General features: G+C 41.9%; 1 long non-coding RNA gene across 2 annotated transcripts in view; it reads right to left on the reverse strand.

The window, feature by feature from the left end:
- Positions 1-7138, reverse strand: part of LOC309349149 — a 65542-nt gene extending 58404 nt beyond the window's left edge. For both annotated transcript variants that reach the window (XR_014159768.1, XR_014159770.1), the window contains exon 1: positions 6912-7138. This is a non-coding gene — a long non-coding RNA (uncharacterized lncRNA). The remainder of the gene's footprint in view (positions 1-6911) is intronic.
- Between the last annotated feature and the right edge of the window lie 1273 nt (positions 7139-8411).

Below are 8411 nucleotides of genomic sequence, written 5' to 3' on the forward strand. Positions count from 1 at the left end.
ATCAGACCTGTGGAGTGATAGTGCCATCAGCTGTCCTGAAACTACATAGCAAACAAACACTTGTATATCTGCTGAAAGCATTCCTGTGTGTTGTAGGGCAGCTGTCCTTCTGGCGCTTTGGGTTGCTTGTGAAATCTCTGTTTCCCATGCACAGGGCAAAGCCAATGTTAAAGAAAAGGTAACACAAATGCATTTAGAGCATTAGGTCAGCAAACAGAAAGACAGGCATTTCCATATGCTGCCACCAGAGGATGTACAAAGCACACACATTGCTGGACCAACATCTAAACAAAAATTAAGCCTGATCTCCCAGAGGTACTATATTTCTAAAGGGAAGAAAAATGTCTAAAATAGTCCATAAAAAAAGAACATGCTGGGGAGAGATATTTACTAAGTTAATTTACTAATGCATTTATCCCACAGTTTCTGTTAGCCAAAGAGTAAATAAGTATTAGTTAAGCTGTTTTGATGAGATACACTGCTAATGGAGATCAGAAGCAGTCCACCTTTAACTATATTCCTGGTAAACAGAGCAGTCATATTGTTCTAATACAGAAGACAGATGAAAAAGCTGTAGCAAATTAAGAAGACATGTGAATAAAGAGATATGTACAGGATAACGTATTTATTTTCCTCTTCCATTCCTTTCCTTCTCCTTTTGTTGGTTGTTACTCTTCTCTCTCCCTTCCATTGGCTCCTTTGTTGTGGAAACACCAGTGTGGAAACTTAGGGTGATACCTAACATTGTGCCAGCAAATGGGGCAGGATTTCCCCCTTCTTGCCCCTGCAGCTGCCTGTGTGCATCTAAAACCTGCTCTAAAAGGGTTCCTCAGCTAGGGGTGGATGAATCTGTCAATTTTGGTTTCTCCCAAGTCCTCATTTTTCCATTCTTAAGTTTGGTTCTCTAAATTTCCACATCCTTTTATCATTGTTTTTAAGAAAACCTTCTCACAAAATGTGTTAGCATTTCAGGTCCCTTCTTCACTTCAACCAGTACTTCAACCAGGGCCGTGTCATTTTAAGCAGCCATGGCTCCCCTCCCCACAAGAACCCTGAGAACTTTACTTCCCTAAGGGCTCTGAGAGTTGTTAGGGTACTCCTATTCCACTCCCAGAGATACAATTCTCAAATTGGTTTAACAACCAATTCCTCTTCCCAAAGAACTCTGGGAACTGAAGCTGTTAACCTTTTTCACACATTTGTTGTTGTTTAGTCATTTAGTTGTGTCCGACTCTTCGTGACCCCATGGACCAGAGCATGCCAGGCACTTCTGTCTTCCACTGCCTTCCACAGTTTGGTCAGACTCATGTTGGTATCTTTGATAACACTGTCCATCTGTCCCCTTCTCCTTGTGCCCTCAATCTTTCCCAACATCAGGGTCTTTTTCAGGGTCTTCTACACATATTTTTATGCAATTTCCCCACTCACACCCAAGTTTGCCGGGAAATTTGCCCTAACATAATACAGTGAACGCTCAGGTTGCAAACGTGATCCGTGCGGGAAGCACGTTCGCAACCCTCAGTGCCGCATTTGCACATGCGCAGGTTGCGATTTGGCGCTTCTGCACATGCACATGCACCAAAACCCAGAAGTAAACCATTCCGGTACTTCCGGGTTTGGCAAGGTGCGCAACCCGAAATTGCGCTACCCGAAGCGTCTGTAACCTGAGGTATGACTGTACATTATCAAAATAATAAATACATGTTTTATACACACCTCAACCTAGTACATGCATTTTTGGACACTATTTGACCAGAGAACTGTGTTGCAGAATTCAGAGAAGTGAAAATTTCAAAGGATGGCTGTGCTTTCTTCTTAGGTAGCTTTGCCTTTAAATGCAAACTAGGCCAAATTCCTCCCCAATCCCTACACTCCACCTTCCACCCTTCACAGTAGATGTTAGTTGTACAGCGAAGGGCTTCAGAAGCAGGATGACACCTAGAGAGCGTAAGAACTCAAGGAGTGAGTCTCTTTTTAAAACTGAGTGTGCACTCTCTCCCCTCTGGTCCCGCCAATGTGTGTGCATGCAAACAGTGTTGAAAGACCTGTATAATACCAGATTGCAAAAAATGACTCTCCAATCTTTGCAAAATGGCTTTTTGAAAAGAGCAAGTGTGTTTATTGTAGATTTCATGGTAATAGTTAAAACATGTATCTCACACTATGGGGATAGCTAATGTCTTCCAGATTTCTGGACTACAGTACAAGTTCCATCAGGCAGCATGACTAACTGGAGTTGTAATGCAACAACTTATGAAGGGAACCATGTTGGATATCGCTATCTCTACAAAGAGAAACATCAAAAAATACTGAATGGGCTGCTCCTGTGTCAGCAAGGTTGACTTCCTTTGAAAAGCTACTAAGACGGTCAAGTTTTCTTAAGAGAATTGCATGTTTTGTTCAGTATGACTGAACGAAGACATATTACTGTTGCGCTGCATGATCTAAGTGGTGTCATCTCTTGCAGTACCACTGAAGATGATAGGTCATGTTTTTGCATCATCAGTTGTTTCACCAGTGCCCCTAAAGCAGATCACCAAAAACAACTTGTTGTTTGTGTATTTGGTTTCCATTCCAAACCCTATTGCAGAATGAATCAAAGACATAAAAAAACCACTCGGCCACCTCAAAAGTAAGCTATGTGCAGTGAAAACACTGTATCCAACCCATTAAAAACGACAATTTTTCCCTCTGCTCTTTGAATAACACTTTTTTTTTTTTTTTTTTGCACAGCTGAGCTTCAAACACTCCTCATATTTAATTTGGAAAGGTGAAGATATGGTGTCAATGACATTATGATCAGTCTGGAAGACAATCTTACTCAGCTATGAGTGATTGCCGAAAAAGAAGAAAGAATATCAGTCTCAAATCTGCTTCATCATAGCCACCATGGCAGAGCTGGAGAAACAGTTGCCCTCTAGATGTTGCTAGGCTACAACTACCATCATCCCCACTACTGACCATGCTGCATGGGCTGATGGGAATTGGAGTCCAACAGCATCTGGAGGGCTGCAGGGTCCCCGCGCTTGCACTATGCTTATCATCTATTCTATGCAGTTCTCTGACTTCCCTGCTTCCCTGTCCTTAGAGTAGATCTATGCAGCCACTGCTTTAGTTTTGTTGTTGGAGACTTACATAAATATGAGAAACTGTTCCACTCAGTGTTGTGAGTAATGTGGCTGAGAGACATGAAGTGAGTCTGTGTATTGAGGTATACTGAGGGTGAAGGCCAGATCATAAAAAGGGAAATCAATGTGGCAATTCACATGTTGGAGTGAATGAGTGTAAAAGAAAAGAACTGGGTTGTGATTGCTGCCCAGCAATGTTTTGGAAAGAAATCAACAATATATATTTCAGCTAATACAGGCACAATTCATGGTCCTTTCTGTATGTTGTGATGCAAACACAAAGAAAGTTATGCAGGGATTGTGAGGCTTTCTACAACAGAGACTCCTCAACGTGTAAACAGTTAATAAAGTATATCTTATGTTTATCTTATGTTATCCTGTATTCTGCATGTTATTAATCTAAGAATAATACATGATACCAGAAGTGGTCAGGTGCGAGTTGGACAGACTGCACTGAGCAACAAGGAAGGTGGAAAAGATACAAAAGACCAGGAATAGAGGATGCTAAAGAAAAATAGATGGAACAACCCAGAACTCCAACACCTCTTTCTCTCTCTAGAAATGCAGCAGAAAGCTGGAAAAGGTTCAGACAAGAATTTGACCTCTTTATGAAAGCAAATGGAGCTACAAAGAAAGACGGTGAGCAGAAAGTAGCTATTTTTCTAAATATTGCTGGGTCAGAGCATTAGATGTATTTAACAGTTTGCAACTGAGTGAAGAACAACAAACGAATTATGAGACTGCGTTACTTACAGAGATTTCAGGAATATTGCATTCCCAAATTAAATGAAACCTTTGAGAGATACCAGTTTCATATGAGAGCACAGAAGGATAGGGAAACATTTGAATCCTTTATTACACATCTTAGACTGTTAAGCAAGACATGTAATTTTGGAGGACTTGCAGATTCACTCATTAGGGAGCAAGTTGCCATTGGAATTCAGGCTTCAGACCTAAGAAAAAGATTGCTTGAAGAATCTGACTTAACTTTGGAAAAAGAAATCAGAATTTGACACACACAGGGCCAGGTCCTGGAAGGAAAGCAAGAAAATGCAACTGTGTACGGAATCAGACAATATTTGAACCAAAGGGGCAAAGATGGACTATTCCAGTGTGAACTGTTGTTTGGGAGAAAGCTAAGAACCAGATTGCCTGGTTACTTGGAGACAGACTTGAGGCACAAAGATTATGTAAATTCATGGAGGGGGGGGGGGAGAGAATTCCAGACAGAAATTCTATTATGATATAGGCTCCAGTGACCTCAAATCTTTGCAACAGAGTGACAGTATATGTATATACAATGGAAAAATGTGGGCATAGAAGGCTGTGGTCACTTGAGAAATAGCTTCTTGGTCTTATGAGGTGATGACTGAAGGAGGCCAAACACATAGAAGAAGAAGAGTTTGGATTTGATATCCCGCTTTATCACTACCCGAAGGAGTCTCAAAGCGGCTAACAATCTCCTTTCCCTTCCTCCCCACAACAAACACTCTGTGAGGTGAGTGAGGCTGAAAGACTTCAAAGAAGTGTGACTAACCCAAGGTCACCCAGCAGCGGAGACGCGAACCCGGTTCCCCAGATTGCGAGTCTATCGCTCTTAACCACTACACCACACTGGCTCTCAGTGTGAGAAACAGAAGAGATTTTCAACTGGTTTGTAAAAAGGAGCAAAAAACAATGTTGGCTGCAGATACAGCAAAATCAGAAGAGCTTGGTGGTGATCAAAGGCATCAGGCAGCAGACATGACCAACTGCAAGCAAGAGGCTGAAATACTAACTACAGTGGTACCTCGGGTTAAGTACTTAATGTTGGATTTCTGCCTCGGGTCAGAGGTATGTGCCTATCTGTCCAGGCACCGGCTGAATTCCTTTGACCTCCCTCCGGCGACTCCCGGCAGGAAAAACACACGAGGTCCGTTCCGGCGATTTTCCTCAGGCTGTGAGAAAAACACACCACTGCATCTCCTGCTTCTCCTCCTCCCTGCATATCCCCAGGGAGGGGAATCAGACTCAGACAGAAATGTATCTACATGTCTTTATTTCTGTCTCTCGTAGCCATACAGTAAAAGATGTCTGCTCTCTTCAACAAACAGAGAGAAACTCCGAACTCCACCCATGTACATCCTGTACAGGTCATATGACACACACTGAGCTCACATCCTGTGCTCAATAAGAATGGACTGCCCCTTTGTTTCCATGGCAACAGTCACAAACATCCTGTCTGGCTTTGCAGCCACAAGCAGCTGACTGAGCTGCTAGAGCCTTTGCTTGCTGCAGCATTGCTGCTTTAGAATAACACTTAATTCATTCCGGAGGTCCGTACTTAACCTGAAACTGTTCTTAGTCTGACGCTGCCGGAGCACGATTTCTGTTCTCATCCTGAAGCAAAGTTCTTAACCTGAAGCACTATTTCTGGGTTAGCAGAGTCTGTAACCTGAAGCGTATGTAACCTGAAGCGTATGTAACCTGAGGTACCACTGTATACCTCATAGATCTACAAGGCTGAGGAAGCCAACCTAGAGGCTAATAGAGAACTGTTGACTGACACATTCCTTTTTGGAGGAAGTGGGTGTCAAGGAGGGGATCACTTTCCCAAGTCCTCCCTCCAGGCTACTAATCAATCACATGCAGGCACTGAACAGGTTATCAGGCTTTATTGGCTTCTTCTCTGGCACCCAGCTATAGAACATCAAACAGCAAGTCTAATACATTGTGTGTTCTCTCCTTCCCCCTACAGGTTAACTCAAAGATTTATAGGGGCTGGGGAATGCTGGCAGCCAGTCAGCCCCAACGCATGCTCCCACTTTGGGGACTAATTGTTACCACCTGCCTGAGAGGCCCCACCCAGTGATACTTGCTCACAGGATCACTACTTCATGATAGTGGGTTCCTCACTTTAAGTGGGTTTTGCCTAAGTGCATCACATGAGATGAGAAGGGGCCTCTGGGTAGCAGAATGATTCAGCAACAGAGAAGCTCTGGCTTTCTATAACAGAGACTCCTCATCTTGTAAACAGTTAATAAGTCTTACATTTAAACAGTCTTATATTTATGGACATCCTGTACTCTGCAAGTTATTACTCTAACAATAACACAGGGATTTTGTCTATTGTGATTAAAACTGCAAAGATCATGGAGGCCAGAACTGAACCATGTTATTGAAATAATCAAACAACTTCCCAAAAGTGTTTCTGACAAATTGCTAAATTAAAGACATACTTATGATATCATCAGGAACATCATATTTTATTTTGTAACATCTACACGGTTTGCCCCATTCACAAGTCTGCTTAATCATAATAATTGGAACTGCCCAATGCAATTAGCCCGAAGTGAAAGTGTTGCCATTATATTAGGCTGTTTAACTTTGAATGTCCCTGCATGAATAGGTAAACACCGAACAATTCAGTGGGTTGGAAAGCTAGAGGTTTCAGGTGAAACAAAGCAGGCTTTGGCAAAGGGAGCTGCTTTCTTGCAGCAAATGAATGGCCTTTATACTAAAATGAACTTTCACAGATTTTACTTATTCACTTTCAATTCCTAACTAATCAACTTGATCAATGTAAGCAATGTATTTTATCATTTATCTTCTTCATCATCATTAAGCCCACTTGTGGTGCTTATATCGTATTTTTGTTTTAACAATATTTTAGTTAACTATTCTGAGTTGCTAGATAAAAAGATAAGCTATGTAGAAGCAAGCAAGCAAGCAGGCAAGCAAACCAAATAAAAAAGCAACAGCCTTTTTAGAGGCCTCTTATGTTACAATCTTATATAAACTTACCTGGGAGGAAGTCCCACAGAACAGAGTAAGGGCTTGTCCACACTTCCTCTTGTCCTGCTGCTTCTCTCCAGGAAATTCTTCAAAGGTCAGATGCATATGCTTTTCCATGCAACAGTAACAAAACACAAGCAATAAAACTTAGGTTCCAAAATGGTAAATGTTTCTAAATTATTTCTATAGAAACACAAAGATGGCTTGCTTAAATCACAGAGTCTAAGCTTAGAGCATTCAGCCAGTGGCGTAGCGTGGGGGGTGCAAGGGGGGCCGGCCGCACCGGGCGCAACATCTGGGGGTTAGGGTTAGGGGGCGCAAATCCACGGGTTAGGGGGCACAAATCCATGGGTTAGGGGGTGCAAATTACTTGCCTTGCCCCGGGTGCTGACAACCCACGCTACGCCACTGCATTCAGCTTAGACCTTCTTACTGGTAGGGTTCACATGGTGGAATGGGAAGAACAAAGGCTTGATAACTCTTCCTTCCAAGGTGAGAAGGAGTGGCCTACCTAAGCCTGGCAGGACAACTTACTCTATGGTCTTAACCCCTTCATGCATTAATCCAAGTTAAGCATGTTGGTTATATGAGGCTGCTTATCCCACAAAGTATCCATCTAAAAACAAATGAGCAACTCAAGCCCTTTGTCTATTCACATGTGGAGTCAAAAGCATTTGATCAGTGAACCCAATAATAATAATTCATGCATCTGATCAACTAAGATTTCTTTAGTCAAGTGATCACCCTAATATACCCTAGCAGCTCACAAGTTAATCTATACATCAGGAGCAGTTTTTCACGCTGATCTTCAAAAGACTTGCCATGAAATGTTTGATCTGATGTTTTTCTGTTTTTGTGTAATAACAGAGAAATACCTTCCTTCCCCTCCCCCTTCTCCCACTCTTGAAGTCCCTGAAAAATTTGTTACACATGGCAGCTTTCAATTATAGTTATAGCATTCTGCTTTCTGTAATGGACATCTCCCCAGCCAATTTCTGGGGAGTAACTTAATCCACAAGTTTCCTTATTTGACTAGGACTTTTTGAGCTTTTTCTCAGCACAGGGCTGACAGAAACCTGTCTTGTTACTTGAGTCTTTGTAGCACATTTCCCAGTTAAGTTGTAAATCCAAATGAGATTTTATGACAGAACTCTGGAGCATCAGGTTGATCTAAGATACAGTACTTGCTTGAAGACTTTCAAAATATAAAACAATGGAATATAAAGCAATATCCATTTCTGGTCTGGGCAGGAAAAAGTTCTATTCCAAAAAATGTTCATGGTACTCTTTAATATAAAGCAGCTCTCTGCTGCTCAACCTAGCAATTTGAAAATTTAAGAGATAAGAAGAGCATTTATGTCAAGTGTGTTTAAAAATAAGATGTTCAGTCATTATGGCCACCCAAAATCTACTGCCTTAGATTTGTGGTCTGAAAGTCACAAACCCAGTAATGTTCCAACCTTGAAAACTGGGCTCATCCTGCTTCCAGTAAAGTTGATTAGAGTTTCC

The sequence above is a fragment of the Podarcis erhardii genome, assembly GCF_964252035.2.
Source record: "Podarcis erhardii genome assembly, chromosome: 8".
NCBI lineage: Eukaryota > Metazoa > Chordata > Lepidosauria > Squamata > Lacertidae > Podarcis > Podarcis erhardii.